The sequence below is a fragment of the Brassica napus genome, chromosome C8, assembly GCF_020379485.1.
Source record: "Brassica napus cultivar Da-Ae chromosome C8, Da-Ae, whole genome shotgun sequence".
Taxonomy (NCBI): domain Eukaryota; kingdom Viridiplantae; phylum Streptophyta; class Magnoliopsida; order Brassicales; family Brassicaceae; genus Brassica; species Brassica napus.
In genome coordinates this window covers 24161369-24185027 of record NC_063451.1, presented here as the reverse complement: position 1 = coordinate 24185027, position 23659 = coordinate 24161369, and the positions used below count along the sequence as shown (strand labels likewise).

At 35.8% G+C, this 23659-nt stretch overlaps 1 long non-coding RNA gene, 1 other non-coding gene and 1 pseudogene across 10 annotated transcripts; 2 read left to right on the top strand and 1 right to left on the bottom strand.

The window, feature by feature from the left end:
* The first annotated feature begins 6612 nt into the window (after positions 1-6612).
* On the top strand, positions 6613-8449 carry LOC106433047. Of its 9 annotated transcripts, none has more exons than XR_007327564.1 (6): positions 6614-6835; positions 6923-7013; positions 7111-7229; positions 7333-7692; positions 7779-7871; positions 7942-8449. It is a non-coding gene; the product is annotated as an uncharacterized LOC106433047 (long non-coding RNA). The 9 variants fall into 9 exon arrangements; XR_007327566.1 differs by having other exon boundaries at positions 6618-6835; positions 7111-7407; positions 7517-7692; XR_007327565.1 differs by lacking the exon at positions 7111-7229 and having other exon boundaries at positions 6618-6835.
* Positions 8450-14568: 6119 nt separating this feature from the next.
* On the top strand, positions 14569-17646 carry LOC125591485 (annotated as a pseudogene).
* Positions 17647-22920: 5274 nt separating this feature from the next.
* Positions 22921-23026, bottom strand: LOC125592090. Its single transcript, XR_007327940.1, has one exon. It is a non-coding gene; the product is annotated as a small nucleolar RNA R71 (small nucleolar RNA).
* Positions 23027-23659: the final 633 nt, after the last annotated feature.

Here is a 23659-nt window from a genome sequence, read left to right as displayed (position 1 = left end):
GTCTGCTGAATCTTATTATGAGATTCAGAAATTGGTTTATAGTCTTGGGTTGCCTTCGGAGATGATTGATGTTTGCATCGACAACTGCATGATCTAATGGAAAGAAGATGACAAGTTAGAAGAGTGTCGATTCTGCAAAAAAACACGATTCAAACCACAAGGCCGTGGGAGGAATAGGGTACCGTACCAAAGGATGTGGTACCTACCAATTACAGATAGATTGAAAAGATTATATCAATCTGATAGGATTGCTGCGTAGATGAGGTGGCATGCAGAACATGTCCAGAGATATGGTGAGGTTGCACATCCATCAGACGCAAGAGCTTGGAAACATTTCAACAAGGTACACGTAGATTTTGCTACAAATATTCGAAATGTCTATCTTGGGTTATGCACCGATGGATTTAGTCCATTTGGAATGTCTGGTAGACAATATTCTTTGTGGCCAGTCATTCTTACACCGTACAATTTACCGCCGGATATGTGCATGGAACAAGAATTTCTATTTTTGACCATATTAATCCCTGGGCCGAAGCATCCAAAATGGTCTCTTGATGTTTTTCTTCAACCGTTGATAGAAGAGCTAAAGCAATTGTGGTCAGAAGGGGTGAGGACGTACGATTGTTCCTTGAAAAACAATTTTACGATGCGAGCAGTTCTGCTGTGGACGATAAGTGATTTCCCTGCTTTTGGGATGTTGTCTGGCTGGACAACACATGGAAGATTATCTTGTCCATATTATCTTGGATCGACGGATGCTTTTCAACTGAAGAATGGTAGGAAGAGTTGCTAGTTTGATTGTCATCGTCGCTTTCTTCCACTTGCCCATCCGTACAGAAGAAATAAGACATTGTTTCGACACAAAAAAATTGTCAGAGACAGTCTTCCTCCATATCTCACCGGCCAGCAGATCGAAGCAGACATTGATTATTACGTAGCTCAGGAAACAGTTAAGGTTGGAGGAAATTGGCATGTTCCTGGAAATATGCCTGATGGCTATGGTGTTTCTCACAATTGGCATAAGAAGAGTATATTTTGGGAGCTACCCTATTGGAAGGATCTTCTCTTACTCCACAATCTGGATGTCATGCATATTGAGAAGAACTTTTTTGAGAACATCATGAATACATTAATTAACGTCCATGGGAAGACAAAAGATAACAAAAAGTAAAGGATGGACTTATCTGATATTTGCTCAAGAAGTGAGTTACATATCAAGAGCAATGGAAACGTTCATGTTCCCATCTTCCGGTTGTCATCAGAAGCCAAAACAACCTTGTTTGACTGGGTTGCATCAGAAGTTAAGTTTCCTGATGGTTATGTTTCAAATCTGTAAAGATGTGTTGAATGAGGTCAAAAGTTTTCCGGAATGAAGAGTCATGATTGTCATGTGTTTATGTAACGACTACTTCCATTTGCTTTTGCCGAGCTCCCTCCAGCAAATGTCCATGAAGCACTTGCAGGTAATTATAATTTTATAATTTTATAATATATATGTTATGAAATGTTATTAATTTAATTACTTTTGCAATATACAGTCATCGGAGCATTTTTCAGAGATCTTAGCACACGTACGTTCAAGGAAGAAGTCATCGAACAACTTCATCAGAACATTTCGATCATATTGTGCAACCTGGAGAAGATATTTCCTCCTTCATTTTTTGACGTCATTGAGCATCTAGTTGTCCACCTACCGTATGAAGCATTGCTTCGTGGACCTGTTCACAACGGATGGATGTATCCGTATGAGCGACAGATGAAACATTTGAAGGGGAAAGCAAGAAATCTTGCAAAGGTGGAAGGTTCAATAGTTGCGGAGAGTTTGACAGCCGAAACATCTAACTTCACATCATACTACTTTGTTCCAACTGTTCGTACGAGAAAAAGAGTTCCTAGAAGATATGATAATGGTGGAGTACCGACATCATATCCAATTGATGGTGTTCCTGACATTTCTGCGAAATTGGACGGTTTGGTGGTAAAATGAAAGAAGTATGGTGGTCATGTGAAGAGGATAAACATAGTGCCCACACTTATATTCTGCTCAACTGCGAGGATGCAGTGACCCGTTACTTTGACAGGTAAATATTTTTGTGAATGTTAATTATATGAATTGAAGTTAATTATGTATGACTTGATTATTTGTTTAATTTGCAGCATGTTTGTATCTCAAGTTGAAGAAGCAATACCAGGAATATCTGCAACTGATGTGGACACACTTAAAGATAAGCACTTTGTCAAGTGGTTAAAATCACATGTACGTAATATATCTCATACATTGATAAATTAAGTAAGTGTTTTGATACTTCAATATTAATTAAGAATATCTGCTTTTTGCAGGTTAATTATAACGATCCTTATTATCCCGTATGGTTTCACGAATTGGTTCAAGGTCCAGTTGCAAAGGTCACCACATCACCTATGTATATCACACGAGGATTTACCTTTCACACATACGAGTATGTGAGACATCGGGCAACGAGTAACTACATAATATGTGTGAAAGGTGAAACAGACTTTTACGGGATCTTGCAGGAGATTATTGAAGTGGAATTTCTGGGGTTATTGAAGCTAAAATGCGTCCTCTTCAAATGTGAATGGTTCGATCCTGTTGTGAACCAAGGGATTCGGTATAACAAATTTGGTGTTGTGGATGTCAATTTTGGGAGAAGATACAACAAATTTGAGCCTTTCATTTTAGCTTCAACTGGTTAGCTGCTATCAAAATTATACCTCGTGGACACATTGTCGCTGGAGAAGAACCGCCCTTGCAAGAAGAAGACGCTATCAACGAGTTGAGGTACCAGAACAACCAACTGATGAAATCCTTTTGATATACCCACAAAACTTTCAATATGAAGATATTCCCGAAGATGCGACAGATGAAGCACGTGAAGACGAGTTCGAGAGAAGCGACGATGATGATTGTAATGATAGTGATGAGAACGAAAACGATTTAGAGTGATGTAATATTGATGAGAACAAAAACGATTTAGAGTGATGTAATATATGTAACAAATGTTGTATTTCTCTATTGCAACGTATGTTTAAAGAAATATTGTTTTTTTACCATCTTAATGTATGTGTAACAAATGTTGTTTTATATAATATGTATTTCTTTAGTTTTTAAAAATTTATTTGGAGGTTTAGGGTTTTAGAGTTTAAGTTGGAGAAAGAGCAAGAAGTAGTAGAGAAGAAGATATGATGTTAGATGATATGTGACTTTGGGGTTTAGGGATTTCACTCTCGGTGTTTAGGGTTAAGCGTTGTAAAATCGTTGTAAAAATAACACGGGCATGGTAACTTCGTCGTAAATGGTTAAATCGATTCCACGTAATTTCGTCGTAAATGGAAAAAGACGGGCCTGGTAACTTCGTCGTAAACGGAAAAGCCTGGTAAATCGATTCGACGTAATTTCGTCGTAATGGAAAAAGACGGGCCTGGTAACTTCATCGTAAACGGAAAAGCCTGGTAAATCGATTCGATGTAATTTCGTCGTAAATAGAAAAAGACGGGACTCGTAACTTCGTCGTAAACGGAAAAGCCTGGTAAATCGATTCGACGTAATTTCGTCGTAAATAGAAAAACGCGGGACTGGTAACTTCGTCGTAAATGGAAAAACGCGGGCCTGGTAACTTCGTCGTAATATTACGTCGCGTTTACGAAGAAACGTTTTCTATATATTGAGACGCCGAGAGCGTGGCTGCCTCGTTCATTCCTCCCAAACTCCTTTGCTCTCCCTCTAAGGTACACTCCCTTTCCTCTTCTATTTTTTTTTTAAGTTAGTTTAGGTGATTAATTAGTTAGGTAATTAGTTTAGGTGATTAGTTAGGTAATTAGTTTAGGTGATTAGTTAGGTGACAGAATACTATAGTTTAGGTGATTAGTTAGGTAACAGAATAATTTTTAAATTATGTCGTAATTGATTAAATTGATTTTAATTTTTTTTAGATGGCTCCTAGGAGGAAACCAGCAGCACCTACTTATGCCCAGTTGGCGATGGTTCCGGTACATCTTCTTCCGGTCCATCGTCTTCCGATGCAGTTCCAGACTCTCAAACTTCTCAGAGAGTTTCTTCGAGTCCTCCTCTTCCACCGCAGATGCCTCCACCTCCTCTTCCAGCGGCTGCACCTCAGCCTGTCCTAGAAGGTGCAGTTCATCCGGATTTGCGTGTGCCTTTATATGCTCCATTCGCGAGATATACGGTGGAGGGTTTGGATGTTCTAGACCCCGATAGACCCTGGGGAACTTATTGGTAAGTTATTAATTTTTATTACATTAAAATTTAAATTATTTTTATTTTCTAACGGTTAAATTGTTTTTTTTCAGGTTTGGGGCTAACACGGTTTCAGCGACGATTAAGGGTTACTATGACGGGGTATATCCGAACTGGAGCAAGACACCAAATTACGTTAAGATCACTTAGTTTAAATTTTTTGCGGTAAAATTTTTAAATTTAATTAAATTTTCACTTTTAAATATATATATATTTTTTAATATTTATTATTAATTGTAATTTTTTCAAAAATTTTGTGTTTCAGCAAAAGTGACATTGGTCTTTGGGAATCACCGAGAGGGTGAAGGCGGAATTCATTGCAAAGGCAAAGATCCGCCTCTGCAACACAGGCTCCGATTGGAAGGACAAGTGAGAGATCTACGGGTATGAGGGAAAGCCCATGAGCTCACGAAGGATGTGTGGGATGGCCTCATCGCCTATTGGGAGCACCCCTCTTCGATCAAAAATGCCAATTCGTGCTCGGCTTCTCGTAGGACGAAGGATAAAGATGGTCATTTGCCCATGCTTCACAGAACCGGACAAAAACCTCATGCAGGAATCCGTCTAGAAGCTCTAAGTTTTGTTTTAAATATATCTTTTAAAATATTAAATTAATATAATTTTTAATATTTAATATTTTTTTTTGTAGTTCGAGAAGACGGGAGTCTTACCATCTCTGTCTGAGCTATTCAAGATGACTCACGCCACATCCGACGAAGTTTTTGTGGATCTTGCATCTGAGAAACTCTTCCAAGCAGTGGCTGCTCGGATTGAAGAACGGGAGACGCAACTAACCCAGATGTCTCCCGATGGATTACCCGTCACATTGTCCACCGAAGACGCCGACAGAATCTTCGAAGAGGTACAACTTAAAAACTTTGTTTACATTATTTTTAATATTTTAACATAATTAACTATATTAATATATGTTTTAATTTTATAGGTGGCTCCTAAAAAGAAAGGACGGATAGTCGGTATAGGCTCTGTTAACGAAGTTGCAAGGACAACTTCGTCATACACTTCGAGACGGGATGAAGAGACTTCTCAGATGAAAGCTCGAATGGATAGCCAGCAGGTTCGTTTAGACTCTCTTGAGTATTTGCTAGACGTGATGGCCGTGGGAAACCCGGTTATGCAGAGAATGTTGAGTGAGAGACGAGCCGCTCTTGGGTTGCCAGTACGAGATACCCAAGAGTCAGATCCAACCCGTCAACAGCCGAGCAACCCCACCGACTACTTCGAGGATATGTAGTTTTTTTTATATTTCTGTTTGTATTATGAATTTAAATATTATTGTATAACTTTTAAATGCTTTTTTAAAAATATGTTTTTTATTTTCATATTTCGTTTTAAAATTTAAATTATTTTAAATTCCGAATATTAAATAAATTCAAATTTATTATATATATTAATAATAAGAATCGATGTAAACTTCACGTAAATGTTTACGAGTGATTAACGTCGAAATATTTACGAGGGTTTTACATCGAAATGTTTACGTGTTCTTTACAACGAAAGTATTTACGTCTGCTTTACATCGAAACAGTTACGTGGAGTTTACCACGAAAACTTACGTCTCGTTTACGACGAAACCTTGCCATGCGCTTTACGAGGAATTTATTTCGTCGTAAACGTAACAAGTCATTTACGACGAAATCTCCGTTACGACGGACGTTTTACAACGAAACATATTTCAAGGTTAATTCGTCGTAAAACCCCGTTTACGACGAATTTACAACGAATATTGCCCTTGTAAAAAATATGTTTTCTTGTAGTGCTCACACTAACAAAAGGTTGTTTTGCCTTAGATAATATAAATTTTTTCCTTAACATATTTCTCTGGCATGATCATTGCATAATTATATGCAGACATCATTAATCTTATTATATTAGATTGTTCTTCATAGAAAAATGAAAGTTACTGTAATTTTAATTCAATCCAAAAATATTTATTAAAAATAACAACATGATCTCCAAATTTTATTTATTTATTTTTTTTATAATATCATTTTCAATTTATAATTTTTTTAAAAAAAATGCTTCATAAAATTAATGTAATATAAAATAGTTTTTTTTTTTAAATTTCCGGTCTGTAGGTGGGCCGACCCTAGTATATCTATTATTTTATAAATGTTTGTCTCTCTCCCTTAGAGAGACACATAGGATCCACGTATGAGAGTCATTTCATAGCGTCACGACACGTGTCCAGTATACAAACCGAATCGTTTCATTAAAGATGGTCGTGTTGGGCTTCATTCTGATTCCTGTTTGTTTACGTTTTGGGCTGTAGATATTATATGTTTTTGCGGCCCGATGGAGATCGTCTCTCCCCGTTAGATCTATGGGGGTGACGCCTGATCTATATACACATATTAACTACTTTTTCACTCGTAAAGACAACCCGGAAACGTTACAGATGCATTCAATTGTTGTCGTTCACGAACTTCTTAAACTCCTTCAACTCATGCCAAGCACGATTCCTCATTCCCGTAAATATCATCCTTTCATATCTCACAGAATATGATTGAGCTACTGAAATCTCATGGCAGTTTATCTTATGTGAGTTTTGAGATTTTTAGGATTTTGATTTATTCTCGGAGATCTGAATGCAAATGTCACAGATTCAATGTTTCTCGATGCGTTTAGGGAGATGGGTGAAGTTGTGTCGGTTCGTTTCTGTAGGGATATGGCACTTGGAGATCGCATTAATTTGTCAATTTCACCAGTTTCCAAGATGGTTAGAGTTCTCTTGATTATGATTTCTGATTTGTTAGTTAATATAAATTCTTTGCAAACATGAACTTAAATCTGGTTTCCGGTTTGAATGGTATTAGGGATTAGAGGACCGGGAAGAACAAAAGTGTTGTCTTTTTTTCCAGAAAATCTGTAATTAGGCTGAGCTTCGATGCAGAGGCTGGCAATGAGTTCACAACTCTGCTCTGTCTCAGATTTGGTGAAAGATTAGTCGACTAGAGAGCGAATATAGAGGCTTGGCAATTGCTTGCTCGATCTATAGTTGTTTTCACGTCGATTTGATTTTAATTTTTTTTTTGTAGGATGCTGGAAAAGATGTGTTGGAGAGCTATTCAAGAGGACTGACGATGTTCTCTATGTGGACAAAACCATGAGAGGTATTGAATAAGTTAATAGGGTTTAGACTATACGTCTACGTTTCTTCTTTTTCTTATGTTCTCTTATGCCTCCTATAAATTAAATTTAGATTTTTTAAAATATGTCAAGCATGGAAAAATATATTCAGTTTCTTTTACTCAAATTCTGGGTATAATAAGCCATGTTCATCAAGAAGGAAGGGAACAACGACCCAAGTTTCTTTGCTCCTTTGATTGTCACTTTCCAGAGATCTCTCATGATGCAACAGTAGACCCACTTGAGCTGTCACCGCCCACTGAACAATTGTAAGTCCTATCATTCCGTATGACCCTCACTGGACTTTTTAGCCAACGAGTGGCTCAAAGATTGCCCCTGTCACTGCTGTTTGAAGCATTGCTTCTTGATGGACCTGAGCTTAACCCGTCTTCCAAAAGCCTCCATGGGTCACCCACATCCCTGCTGTCTGGTTCTTACTGTTGACACGGTAACAACATCGTCTCCTTCAGCTTCCCTTATGCTCCTGCTGTACTGTTATAGTATTTTTTGCATCTCAGGGGAGTTTATTTGATTGAGCTCAGCAGAAGATCTCGAGGGTCGAACAAGTGTGAGTGCGGTCAGCTGAACAGATGTGGCTGACTCGAGAGAGATAAATGTAGGAAGGAAGGAGGATTGGCATCTGCTCGGATCCACCATCTAATGGTGTTTGGCAACTGCACCCGCATAAGTTCCTTCTACATTATTGTCAAGGAAAAGCCTAGCAACTTCAACGATCGTAAGTTTCAGTCAACAAGACTGTCTATGGAGGTTTTATAGATTATTTTTTAGGAACCTATAACCTTTATACTGCATCACAACCGAACAAGATAGCGTCTTGGATGATTCATTATGAAAAGACCTTGGTTTTAGCCAAATTTTGCTGGAGATTAACCGTCAAATTAGACATCAAGAATGGGTCACTACGGGAAGAACATACAACATAATTTTCATAAACTACTTGGCTACCAAGCAAACGAACTAATGTACCCAAATATAATGAGAATAGTATATTATTTGTTTGATGCATCTGGTATTAGACTCTACTATTTCCATTTGATAGTGAAATGATCGACTTTGTTCCGCTTCCACACAAAAACATTCATAAACTAATGCACATCATTATTATTCATATTATAACTGCTAACATGCATCCTAGAAAGCTGGAACTCGGCAGAAAACAACACTTCAGGTACGTCCGAAAGACGTCAACTGTTAGTAAGAATATTTTTTTTTGATAATAAGGTAAGAGTAATTTAAAATTGACAGTTATCCACAAAACACATTCACAAGTCTCCACCGACAAAAATTCACACTAAATATCGCACCACTAAAAATACAAAATAACATATATATACATATGGTCAGCTATAAATAATTTTTAAACTAACGATACATCAATAGTTATGGTTTTCTGTTATTTTTTGGGTGTAGCCTAAATTTTGATTGTCAAAAAAAGGAAAATAATTGCGAAATTCATTATTTTTCAAAATTTTATTGATGTGAATTTAAAGAAATACATAAAAAATATATTTTTCTCGAACATAATCATACATAAATAGTTTTATACGACTTGCTTTTAGAAAAACAATAAATTGGCTTTTCTTTTTTGGATTGTTTAAAATATTAAATTCAATTATTAAAATCTATTAAATTCACGAAAGAAAAACTTGTGAACAAAATAAAATATTTATATTTTTATGAATTGTTTTAATATAGTAACAAATATATTATTACTATAAAAAGAAATAGTCAAATTTGTAGTAAAAATAGGAGAACTTACAATTAAAAATAACCTAAAAGTTTCATGACATTTTGAAATATATTATATTATTTCGTCAATCTGCTTACCCGCCCATCTGGCGGATCCGACCCTAGTAAACATAGAAAGATATGTTAGACACTAACTTTTTAAATAGTATAGAAATATATTTATGCATTATTATACAGTAATATACTATAAAACATACACCTTAATTTAAAATATCGCCTGAAAATAAAAAAATTTGAAGTAACATATTTTATTTAAAATGTAAAACTTCATTAAACTCTTATTTAATATGAAAGATATTTCATTTCGAAAAAGGTTTAATTACTACAAGCAGTATTTTGAAACCCGACCCGACCGACGATTGAAACGGTAAATCCGGCGACTCAAAAAAAATCCGGTTTGGATTTTGTGAAAAAACCGGATATTTAGAAACGCACAAAAACTCACGAAAATCCACTAAAACCCGGAACCAATACCGCTTGAACCAATAAATAACTTTTATTTTTTTAATTATATTTTATATTCTAAGTTTCCAATTAAGAAGTTAGGTGCTGACAAAAAAAAAGAGGTTAGGTTTTCCCTTTTCAACTTTATATTTTTGATTTTTAGATTTTGATGAAGATTTCACTATGTCACTCGAAGAAAATGAAGTAAACGACGGTAGAGAGAACCAAAATTAGTTTATGATTTAGTGTTAGTTTATTTCCGGTATTGACTATTTATTACAATGATCTTTTATTTTGGTTTATTTTAGATTTGAAGTTTAATTTATTATTCACATTAGACATTTAAATATTTATGAATTTTATGTCTTATTTTTTTTAGATGTCATAACTCTTACCTTACTTTGTTACAGAAAATTTTAAATAGTCTAGACTATTTTTTTATATCTTTTATGTCAAATAAAAATAAAAATATATAAACTAAAGTTAAGTATTTTCTAAATGTTTTTAAACATAAAATATATACATATCCAAACTATTATTTTATGCTTTAAATAAATTTAGAAAATATTAAACTTTAGTTTCTATATTTTTTTCATAGCTAATATATTATTATATAATAAAATTAATTCATTTATTAACTTCCGGTTCACCTGCGGTCGACCCAGTGATCCAGCGATCCGGTAAGTCGTTCGGTTCAGTGTCCAGATCGGGTTTAAAAACATTGACTACAAGTGAAAAAATGCAAACAAGAAATTTGTTAATTAATCAAAAAAAAATAGAAATAAAGAAGTATGATACAAATTGAAGTGTTACTTAAGATCCATCCATTTTCAACAATGAACATAAGAAAAATTAGAAACTAGGAGCATTAAAATACGAACGTAAGAAAATACAAATTGTTTAGACGACAATCATTTAAATTCTCATCACAAGAAAACAATTTTAAAATACATCAATATACACTATAATTCCAGTATCGTGTTTTGGAGACTGCGTTCTTACACATAAATGCAAAATAGAAGTTTTAACACAGAAAAAAAAACAGTACCCCTGCCCGTGGTTCAAAATGGTAATTGGAACATGCCATGTTTTAAAGCCCAGTTATTTTTTACTACAAGACAAAACTGTATGAAAATCTGATTTGGGTCAGCGGGCCACATGGGCTGACGTGCAAAAGCTATTTCTCTTAGAAAGTAAAAAAAAACTAAAGAGTTGACAAATAAACCGAAATCCAAAAATCAGAACGAAATCTAACCCAATAAAAATGAATTTAACCGAACAAAATCTGATATAAATACCTTATCAAATTTCTTTTTATGATATATTTTTTAAAAAATTGCCAAAATAGAACAAAAACACACTATTTATCCACTTTGTATAAAACCAACCTAAATGTGTTTCTTTAGTACATGGGTTTGTTATATATACCAGGGACATTGCCTCCGCCCAAGCGTGAAATTGTGAACAGAGTTCTTATTTCATCTCAATATTTGTTAAGGTTATTGTAGCTGTGAATTTTGCGTTTTGGGTTAATCATTGTTTTCAAGTATTTTTATTGTTATAGTATTAGAGTTGTGATGATGAATTGTGTATGCACTGTTCTCCACTCATGAAGGACTAAACTGTGTTAGTAATGTGATTGATATAGTTCGTGGTGTTGTTTGCTGTGTCACTGAGACTTATTGTTTATTTGTCTTTTTAATTTGTTACTTGTACTGTTGAGATTACATAAATTATACTAAGATTGTTGAGAGTACCTTTTGTTTCTGAATATTTTTTCTCCATTTTAGTTGTGTAAGTTGTGTGTATGATAAGTAATAATTTATTTTATTCTTATTATGTTGGTTATATGTTTTTTTTTATTTTTAAACTTGTTGCTTTTACCGGTCATTTAAAACAAATACATGAAGACTTGTAGAAATAACTATAAAATGAGTGACAATTAGTATTTGGGTCTTAAAACGAATATATGTATTTCTAGTAAAAAGACAATAGCATTGCGCTGTTGACATTGAACATGTAAGCCATTTTCATAAGACAAGAAGAGTGAGCAGGTGATATGTTGTTGCCGCTTTTGTATCTGTTGGGATTGTCTCTTGTATCTGCTGGTGTGGCTGTGTTTGTTTCTCTTTTATTTGATGGGTAATATGTAAACAAAAATCATTGTTAGTTGTATTTATCAGAGTTTGTAACTTACTCTGCTTTTTTATATAGGTAATTTCACTGATCTTGGTTATCGTCTTCATATTCTTCGTAATCATCTGCGAAAATAAGTTTGTAAATTGTTAAATAGTTGGCCCTGTAGTTTGTATTTGTTTAGCTTGCTCAATGTATGTGTCGTTGAGTTTTAGTTGAGTTGATTGGTTGGTATATTTGTTTTGAAGTTTATTTGTAAGATTAGACAAAAAGAGAGGTGATCATTAATGATTCGTCTTTTTTGAGATTCTAGTTTTTGGTGTTTTGATTGTTTGGGTTATTGTGGTTTCTTTTAAGATGTAAAATAAAGATTTGTGTAAAATTAGATTGATAAGTAATGGAGATAAATAGAAGACCACAAATCTTGGGTAGAAAATATTTTTGATTATTGATGTTAGCACAATATAGACAGTAATATAAAGAGAATTATGTGTTGATTGTTTCTTACGGATCAATGATGAGACGGATGACGACCCGAGTTGTTTCTTTGGTGAGGTCAGAGCCCTGGACAAAACGGATTTGCCCAACCACATCTGCGAGTTTAAATATCAGTTATCATATCGAAACATAATATAAACCCAGATGCAATATGATAATATGCCTGGGAGTTCTAGGTTTGTGTTCGCAATCACTTGGAGATTTCGAACAGTCTAATCTTGACTGGAGATTGATCTCAGGAGCACCCGTGATGACTTCATTAATAATGGTTAGTGAGATGAAACGAACGAGGAATGGATGATCAGTTTATCTTGTACATGCTTCAGCACCTAGCAACCTCGAAACAATTGACTTTCACAATGGAACCTGCTTCCAAAGATGGCATGTAATGATTAGCACGTCCGACGGGAGTAAACCCATGAATCACAGAATCTGCAAATAATATTATTCAACAAAGAATCAGGAAATCAATTAAAACAATTATGTTAAATAAGTGTGATAGATCGAAGATTAACTTATCTTTTCATCAAAGAAGAGAACCGTGATTTCCACAAACTCTCTGTCTGTCTTAAAGTTCAGGGAATCCCGAAAGCAAGGAAGCCAGAGGCTATGCTCTGACTACTACGACCAAGACGGAGAGACTCGAAGGTTGAGTGACGGCCGCCGGGACGCCGGTTTGACGAACTGGAGAGGCAGAGAGAAACATTTTCTAGAAGATGGTTAAAATCTAAGAGGAATCAATGAGTTTTGTGGAGATGCATATTGGATTCATCAAAGATGAGAATCATATATATAGGGTTTACATAGGGGTTACAAATCAGGAACATTTATGATCAAGCGATTTAAGATGTGGACATGAAGAGTTCACCAGTGAAAAAATAGATTACAAACAGACACACGGTGCAACTCTGTAACTCAGACTTGTTTGAGACAATGATGAAAAGAACTCAAACTCATGTTAAACGACAACAGTTTACAATATGGAAAAACTTTAATTGTTGCAAACTTGAGCTTTTTTTCATATAACCTGATGAATCCCATTTAAAAATAAAATCCATAACACACTTGTAGGCTTGACCCTCAGAGGAAGCCGAAGAAGCAAGAGCTTCCGACCTTCATAAATATATATTAGGTTCGGTCATCAATGTACAAAGTATAATTTAGCTTAGTGGTATAAATGTTGGTGTTTATATCTCAATAACCCGGGTTCGAGCCATGGACTTGACACTTTTTCACACTTTTTAAAAGTGGGGTCCATAAAACGCTGACGTGACGCGCTGAGGAGTGGGCAAAAACTCAACTATTATAATATAGATTCAGGGGCGGACCCACCACTATGAGAGGTGTGGCACAGGCCCATGCTCTTTTTTTCTTTTCTTTTCTTTAGTGATTAAGTTAAAAATATATGTAGTATAATATTAAAAAAGAACAAAGTGCCCCACCTAACCAACTAGAACAAATCTGCAGCAGCCCAATTAAAATTTAGAAAAATGATACAGCCCAATAACAGTTACGTAGCTCACTTATAATAACTCAATTATCTAATTTGTCTAACTATTTTAAACCCTAATATCTTCTTACGTAATTATTTTTTAGAAAAAGTTTCTGCAGAAAAAAAATTCTTTTCCAATCTTTTAATCCTGAATCCATAAGAGCTCTTTTGGTATCTTCTATAAATAAGCATACATATCATCTATAACACTTTGCTATATATTTGATTGTTAGGTTAGCTATTTGTTTGTATTGTTTATTATCTCTTTGAATACTAACAGATTTTTGATTAGGTACCATGGAAAATATTTTAAGAAACAACGTCTATCAACACCAGACACTAACTTGGAGAACTTGACTTCAAATCCTTCGGTAGCGCCATAAAAACTAACATGGAGGATTTGCCGTCAACATCAAAAGCCAATTTGGAAGATTTACCTTCGACATCAAAAACTAATTTGGAAAATTTGCCTTCAAACCCTGCTGATTGAAAAAGAATATCAGAATATCATCATAACGAAAGAGATGAGGTAAGACGTAAATATCTTACTAAAGGTCCTTGTCAACCTCGTGGTCATGATTTTCCTAAGACACTGGCATGAGATAAAATTAAGAAGATTTAATCCTGATTGGTTTAATGTCTACGGTAGGTGGTTAGAATATAGTATAAAAACAGACAAAGCTTTTTGTTTGGTTTGCTACTTGTTTAGAGATTATACCGAAAATAAAGGTGGAAGTGATGAATTTGTGACAAAAGGCTTTGACACTTGGAAAAATCTTAAGAGGTTAGGAGACCATGTGGGACTAGTGAATAGTTTTCACAACAATGCTTTGACGATGGCTGATAATCTAATGAATTAAAATCAGTCAATCGTTCATGCTTTTTATAAGCAGAATGAAGCAGCCAAAAATGAATACAAGATTAGATTGAATGCTTCGATTGATGCTTGTAGATATCAATTACGACAAGGATTACATTTTGGAGGGCATGATGAGTCAGTGGAATCAGCCAATAGGGGGAATTTTGTTGAGCTTGGAAATATATTGCAGACCAGAATGAGTTTGTAAGTAAAGTTGTGTTGGAGAATGCTCCAAAGAACAATCAAATGGTGTCTCATAAAATTCAGAAAGAACTAGCGCATTGCTTTGCAGAGGAAGTTATTCAATCTATTATTCAAGAGCTTGATCATGATGTATTTTGCTTGATGGTGGATGGGTCTGCAGATGTTTCTACTAAAGAGCAAGTGGCAGTGGTTTTTCGTTTTGTTGATAAAAAGGGGATAGTCAAGGAAAGATATGTTGGTCTTATTCATGTTCAAGAAACTTCGTCTGCATCTCTAAAAAGTGCTATTGATTCACTGTTTGCAAAACGTGGATTAAGCATGAAAAGGTTAAGAGGACAAGGTTATGATGGAGCTAGTAATATGAAGGGTCAATTCAATGGGTTGAGATCTCTGATTTTAAGAGAAAATAGTTCTGCATATTATGTTCATTGTTTTGCTCATCAGCTTCAGTTGGTTGTCGTAGCAGTTTCTAAAAAGCATTTTGAAGTTAGTGATTTCTTTGATAAGATTTCTATCTTGTTAAATGTGGTTGGAGCTTCTTGTAAGAGACAAGATATGATTCGAGAAGATCAATGTAAGATACTCGAGGAGGGAGTTAGTAAGGGTGAAATTAAGACAGGAAAATGATTAAATCAGGAGCGTTCACTTCAAAGACCTGGTAATACTCGTTGGGGGTTCTCACTACAAAATCTTATTGAGATTAGCTGATTTATTCACTTTCATCATTATAGTGCTTGAATATGTTGAAAGAGAAGGGTCAGATGGTACCAAAAGATGTCAAGCTAATGGTCTACTCAGGTACTTCCACACATTTGATTTTGTGTTCTACTTACAGCTAATGCTACTTATTCTTGGTCTCACAAATGATCTATCAAAGGCTTTACAAGATAAAGATCATGATATTTTTAATGCAATGTCTCTAGTGAAATCTACCAAGCAGCAATTGTGCAAGCTCAGAGAAAATGGATGGGATTCAGTCATTGGAAAGGTGAACTCTTTTTGCGAGAAAAATAACACAGAGTTACTTATTATGGAAGAAGAATTTGTTGATCCAAAGAGGCCAAGAAAGAGAAGCAACATAACAAACTTGCATTATTATCAAGTTGAATGTTTTTACACTGTATTGGATATGCAAATTCAGGAATTTAATGATCGTTTTGACGAGATAAACACTGAGCTGCTTGGTTGCACCGCATCTTTGAGCCCCATTCATTCATTCTCACAGTTTGATCAGTCAAAACTTGTAAGGTTATCAAAGTTTTATCGTGAAGATTTCAGCTCTATGGAACGGGTATCTCTAGAGCATCAGCTTGGTATTTACATCGATAATATCTCTGAAGATCAAAGGTTTGCCAATTTGGAGGGGCTTGGGGATCTTGCACGCGTGATGGTAGAGACCAAAAAACATCTTTCACATCCTCTTGTTTATCGACTTTTGAAGCTAGTTTTGACTCTACATGTTGCTACTGCTACTGTTGAGAGATCTTTCCCTTCAATGAAAATTGTGAAGACTACCCTGTGCAACCGAATGGGTGATGAGTTTTTGAATGATTGTATGGTTTGCTATACTGAAAAGGATCACTTTGACAAAGTGACAATTGACACAATGGTCAAAAAATTTCAGAACATGGGAGATCGAAGAATGACTTTATGAGATTTTCACATTAATTTTATTATATTAGAGTTTTATGTTTAGTTGTTATAAACTATTTCAGTTTTATTTTAATTTTTAAGTTATTTATCTTACATTTAATCAATATATTTTATTTATTATTATTAAAATATTGATGTGCCACAGTCTTACTAAGTTTCTTGATTCGCCCATGTATGTATTCTTATGTCGGATTTGTGTTCTTCAATTGGGCTCCTCTTTACATGTTTCTCAAATGATTGATTGATTAGGGTTTGTTTTATGTGTTGTTGTTGTTGGCTTGGTTAGATGATAGCGTGAACTAAATGAATGAATCGGTTTGTTCTTCAATCGGTTCCTTTTTCCATGTTCCTCATCAATTGATTGATTGATTAGGGTTTGTTATATTTGTTGTTATTGTTGGTTTAGATAGTTGAAAGCATGAACTAAATGAATGTGAATCGGGTTTGTTATATTTGTTGTTGTTTTTTGGCAGAAAGATTGTGTTTGTTGTGTGTTGTGACTTGTGTCTTTGTTTGATTTGAAAGAGGGTTAGCGGTTGCTAGCTGCGTCTTTGAGGGCTACAGAAAGTTGGCATGCAGCAATTGCAGCAGCTGCTTTGATTGGTTTGTTGGACCTATATCAGCCATAGGATCCAATCCATATTAGCCATGATAGATTACGGTGGACTTGACCATGTAATGATGGCGGCATGCGGTGGATTGCTGCCTAGGTTCTGGCAGGTGATTAATCAAGCGGTGAAGTTAGAGAGAAAGAAAGGCGGTGTGGGGATGGTGCTGGGAGTAGCGTGTGCGGTTACTGCAATTCTGCACCCGAAAAAAATTAGATATTGATTTAAAAAAGCAAGAGCCACGTCTTGTGAACTCACTTTTTATGTTGTAAGATACGTCTTTGTGAATAAATGTCTTTGTGAATAAACTAACTTAATAAACACATCAGTTTTCCACGCACTGGCATAATGAACCATTAACTATTTAATCATCAAAAAACTTTTATTAAATTTATTTTCCTCGTAAAGTTGATAATGAAAACAACAAACAATCAAAATAAGATATTTTGATCAGTCTGCTGCAATAGGAAACACAATTATGTATGGTTCTGTCTGTTCATGTTGATGAGTTTGAGTTCTGTATTTTGTAATCTCTATCATTGTTTTATGAAAATCACAAGAAAACTACGAAGAAATTATAGATTGATGAGAAGAAAAGCTAGAATCAATTTTTTGGATATTTCTGACAAGGAAAATCGACCTATACACGTTTTAGAGAAGTTAGAATAATACAATATTTTTAGAATATTTTCTTAATTAAAATTTCTTAATTTTTTCGCAAATTCGAGTTTTCTTATCCATAGAAGACACTTTCTAAACTACGCTGAACCAAAACAAAAAATTCATAAGCAGATTCTACCACATGTAGCTGTTTGAGTAGTGTCTAGATTTTGCATTCCTAAATTTTTAGAATATCTAATAAAAGTAGAAACTGCATTCACAAAAAAATGTAGTTATCTTTACAATTATTAGAATTCGCATTCCCCATATTTAAAAGTTTATTTAAAACTAGATTATTCGTTCTAAAAAAAATGTAAACGAACTTGTTTAATCCGAAATTCAATTTCTACTAACCAATTTTCGTAGAACATGAAATCTACTTTTAGTAGAACGTCATTTAAAAATTTAATTTATCAAGTTTTCCAACAAAAAAATACTACTTTATGTATATGGGTGTTTTATCAATTGTTTATATTTTTATAATTTTTTTATTTATAAAACTATCTATTTCATTAATTTTAGAAATGAAAAGGGTAAAAAGGAGAAAACTGAAAAAAAAAATTTATTCAAAAAGGGGAAAGAGGATGAATTTTTGTTTCATTTTGGAAAATTTTCCTATTTTAAATTATTGATTTTATTCTCAAACCCCAAACATAACATGTATGTATAAATATCTGTAAAACCCCAAAAAATTCAAAATTCCAGAAAATACTTATACCAAACCGTAACTCAATCCCGAATAAGCATCTAAAATACTCTAAGATTTTATTAAAATCCTAAAATAAATATTTATTACATGAATAATTAACTCATTATTTAGTTGAATATATTGTGGGTTGCTTTTTCGTGAACTCTATAGACAAAGTGTATGGGGTTCGATGAGTCACTTCGGGTTTATTGCATGATGTTGCACAAAGTGTTTTAGTTTTGTTTTCTAATTCATTGTCTTTTCTCTTTAATCTTACTTATCAAAAATTACAATAGAAAAACAAAACCGTGAGAAGAAAATTTGCTCATTTCAAATTTTGAAATTTTGGTCTTTGTTTTACTGGATATTTTTCTAGTTTTCTGATTTTACAATGTACAAAACAATATTTTGAAGCTGAACCCCAGTTAAGGTTTGAAACCCAAAATTATATTAGATTCAACAAGTTTTTAGAAATTTTATAAAACTGAACCGAAACAATTAAACCCGAGACGAATCTGAACTGAAATTTTATAATATCAAAATGTAGCCAAAACTCATAAATCCAAAAATTCCGAACCTGATTGAATCCAGATCGAAACCTGATTGGTCTTCCGAATGTCAACCTTAGTAAAAACATTAAAACGGGTGTACATGTCAAGTGGGGGGAACTGCTTTTGTACTTCCATTCATCAATGTTTTTAAGTTAATGCTCGACTGCCATTTAAAATTTTTTTTTTTTTTGATAACTCTGGTATCTGGGCAGCCACATTCCCAACTATCCCCCCGTAGGGGGTCCAGCGCCCCAACGGAAGGGATGTTAAATCCGCTGTGGCCGGGGCTCGAAGTCGTGATGGCGGGCACCTCAGCCGAGGTTCCTTTACCACCAGACCACGAGGCCCGGTTTAACTGTATAGGTTGAACTTTTTATAGTGACTGGGCTCACCCCGAAGGGCCACCTCGCCAGAAATCCCCGTAGGGATTTTTTAGCTAACCCAGTACCACCCCGCTTTCCCCGAGTGTCGAACTGGCGACCTCGGGTAGTCGTGTGTGAGAAACATTCAGTACTGCCGCTAGGCCACCTGACGTTCTCAAACTGTATAGGTTGAACTTTTTATAGTGACTGGGCTCACCCCGAAGGGCCACCTCGCCAGAAATCCCCGTAGGGATTTTTTAGCTAACCCAGTACCACCCCGCTTTCCCCGAGTATCGAACTGGCGACCTCGGGTAGTCGTGTGTGAGAAACATTCAGTACTGCCGCTAGGCCACCTGACGTTCTCCTGCCATTTAAAAATGATAAAACAATAGTGAACCACTAGCAATACATGAAAAAAAATTGTAGGACCACTATCAATAGTAAAATACAGCAAATTTCGAGTGTTTCTTCTGTATAGAACTACTGTTTTCTCTTAGAAAATAAAGATTTATTTATGACTATTGTTTGTTTTGATAACGTGATACATCAATTTTTTTATTATATTCCTATTGTTTCATACTTAGCTATACATAATTTTTAATATATCATTTGAAAGACTTATTTTTATGTTATTATGTTTTGTACTATTTTATTAAAAATATAATTATTTTTAAATCATCTAAAATTATATATACAACTTTTTTAATTTAATTATGAAAAACAAAATTAATATTAATTATTTTTAAATTTATACAATACTTTAAACCACTATTTATCCACTTTCACCAATCAAACATATGTTTTGGACCTCTGGATCTGTTTTTTCCTTTTGGGGCCTTAAAAGTGAAAAATCAAAAGAGGGGAACAAATCTCTTATATATTAATCCTGGAACATTACGACATATTTTCGTAGCCAGGTGTCATCAGTAGAATGATTCTTAGAATCCTTAGAAAAGTAAGTTGGTCCATATAAATATATATTAGGGAAGAGAGAGGCAGCGAGGAAGGGATCCGCAAATCACCACACACTTACTTTCGGCTAGAAATTAGGGTTTTACATCTTACTCTCGCCGACTTATATCTTCCGGCGAACTAGCTTTTGCCGGCTTACTTTCCACTGTTTCTTTTCCCTTTTGTAACACGACCAAACGATTCTTTGATCTAGTAAAACGTCTTTGTCTCGACCCACTGACGAAAACTCACCCCTTTTCTTTACTAGTTTATCGACAGTACTTGGTTCAAACAGAGAAGAAGAGCAATGCACCAGCTCCAACTTCAAAGTACGATTAAAAGCTCTCTCGTTCTCTTTTTAATATCGTTTATGAGTTTTATTTAATGATTATTTGGTTGAGCAGGGCACAAGTTGGGCTGGCCACCAATTAGATCGTTCAGGAAGAACACGATGGCTTCATCTCACACACAGAAACAAGGTGGTAATAATAGTGATATCTTGCATATTTCCATTGTCTTATCCATTCACCCATGTGCATTTTGATCATATAGACTAGGATTTAGCCATGTTTAGGTTGCATTTTGCATATATGAGTCCTTATCAGGTATTGGAGTACCACATGGAGTTCTTGGAGACATTTGGGTGCATTTGGAGCTCAAAAGAGGTGATAAAGGTGATCATTGGACGAGCAGTGCATGGGAGCGACCTCACCGGAGCGACACCGTGAAGTCGCTGTGACACCCTTTCAGAGCGACTTGACCGGAGCGACACAGCGAGGTCGCTTGCGTCTCCATCACCCGGAGCGGCGTGACCGGAGCGACACAGCGAGGTCGCTCGCGTCTCCATCACCCGGAGCGACGTGACCGGAGCGACACAGCGAGGTCGCTCGCGAAGAGCGATCCAGAGCGACGTCTCGCAGCGACCCCTCCAGGTCGCTCCCGAAGCCTGGAGCGACCTCTCGGAGCGACTACTGGAGGTCGCTGCGCGCCTTCTGTTTGCTCGAATTCATTTCTACTCAAGGGCCTTTTGGTCATTTCATTATGCACATTTTTACTTCTGAAAACCTATGTTTTAAGTACTGTTTGGCAGCCACCAGACAGATTATTTTTTGTTCTAAGAAAAACCTTTGCAAAGTTCATCTCTCGAATCATCTTTGTTCATCTAGTTATTGCAATTCTGTGTTTTCCAATTCGTTGTTGTATCCCTCTGTATGATTAATCTGAAATCCAAAATGGGTTTAAGAGGAATCATGAAGAGTAATGAGTAATCACCATTTGAATTCATGGGTTAGGAAGATTAAGGGTGATTAGGTTAGAGCTAGGATGTTTTAGAGTAGATCATTCCAAAACCTTGCTAGTAGAGTAATCATAATGCATCTTCTGAGTTAGCTTCTCAAAAGTTGATCTTTAGGCATTTCCCACCCAAAAGGTGTTCGATGAAATGCCTGAAACAACTCTTCTAAGCTTTTAGCATATTTTGCCAAAGACATTTGTTGTTAGAAATGCTAAGATAGCCTTAGACCTGTTAGTAATGATTGCTTCCATATTATTCAACCGAAGACATTTGTTGTTTGAAATGTGTTAGTAAATGAACATTCATCTAGACATAGAGTTTGTTTAGAATCGTGTCTAAGCTTAAGGTTGATAGTTTGATTGTTCGTTTGCCATCCTTAGTTCGAAACTTGATCACCCAAGGTCTAATTCCTATGCCCATGAGTTCTCATTTCCTTAGTTAAGAAAGTCAACTCATTTACCGTTTTTATTATTCTGAAACTGCATTAGTAATAATCATTAGTTTAGAAAACCTTTAAAATCATCGGTTGCACTTAGATTAAGTAAGTACTTGCATTCTCAGTGCTTGAAATCCCTTAGAATTGGTTCGACAATCATTTATACTACAACATTTGTCTTAGGAGCCTTGAAAACTCCTAATATCAAATTGGCGCCGTTGCCAAATTCTAAGTAGATTTGAACATTGAGATTTAGTCATTTGCTTGAGACTAAGTCATTTTATTTTTCTTTAGTTACTGATTCTCCTTCTTCACCTCCCTTTAATTTACAGGTGTATGAACTTGAGGAGCAGGGGTCCATCAAACCTAGTTCCAAGAGCCGCAGACATCAGAGCTTTAGAGAGAGAGTGTGCTAGAAAGAGAAGAGAAGAAGAGCAACAGTCTCACTTGCAGAGATTGGATACTGATATGGGAGACATACCTCAAAATGATGCCAACAACGTTCCTCAAAACCAACAGCGAGCAGCTCGACCCATTGGCACTTATGACCGCCCCAACATTCATGGTCATAGATTGGGAATCCGAGCACCAGCTGTAGCAGCCAACAACTTTGAGATCAAATCAGGACTCCTCAACGTGATCGAGAACAACAAGTATCATGGCTTGGCTCTAGAGGACCCATTTGATCACTTGGACAGGTTCGACAGCTACTGTGGGTTGTCAAAAACCAATGGTGTGTCTGAGGATGCCTTAAAGCTGAAGTTATTCCCTTTCTCTCTGGGGGATAAGGCACGACAGTGGGAGAAGTCTCTACCAAGTGACTCAATCACCACTTGGGATGACTGCAAGAAAGCTTTCTTGGAGAAGTTCTTCTCTACTTCAAGAACTGCTAAGCTGAGAAATGAGATCTCCAGTTTCAACAGAAAGGCTTGGAAGGCTTCAGTGAAGCCTGGGAGAGATTCAAGGGCTACCAAGCTCAATGCCCACACCATGGTTTCTCTAAGGAGAGCTTGCTGAGCACATTCTACCGTGGTGCTCTGCCTAAGTACAGGGCCAGACTGGATACAGCTAGCAATGGGTTCTTCTTGGGGAGAACTGAGGAAGATGCAGAAGAGCTGGTTGACAATATGGTAAAGAGTGATGCAGTCTACAGTGGAGACCACGACAGAGGCAGTCGAACAGATGACAAGCAGACGAGGAGGGAGTTAAAGGCTCTCCAGGATAAGATTGACATTCTCATTGCTGATAAGGCCACCCAGGAGCAGCTGCACTTTGTTGGTAACCCAAACAAAGAAGCCACACCTGTTGTCCAGGAAGTTGATGGTTTGGAAGGGCAAGAAGAGCTGTGCTTCATCAACAACAATGGTAGCTGGTACAAGAAAGAGCCAAACTTTCAGTACAACAACTACCAACAGAGATCTTACCCCAACAACCAACAGAGTGGTTATCAGCCTCGGAACAACCAGCAAGGCAGCTATCAGCCTCAACAAAACCCTCCTCCCGGTTTCAACAACAAAGGACAACAACCTGCCCAACAACAACCTACTACTTCTACCTCTACTCCTCCAGTCAGCAGCACTGATGCCCTACTAAAACAAATCTTGGAGTCTCAGACAAGAAGTGAGAAGCA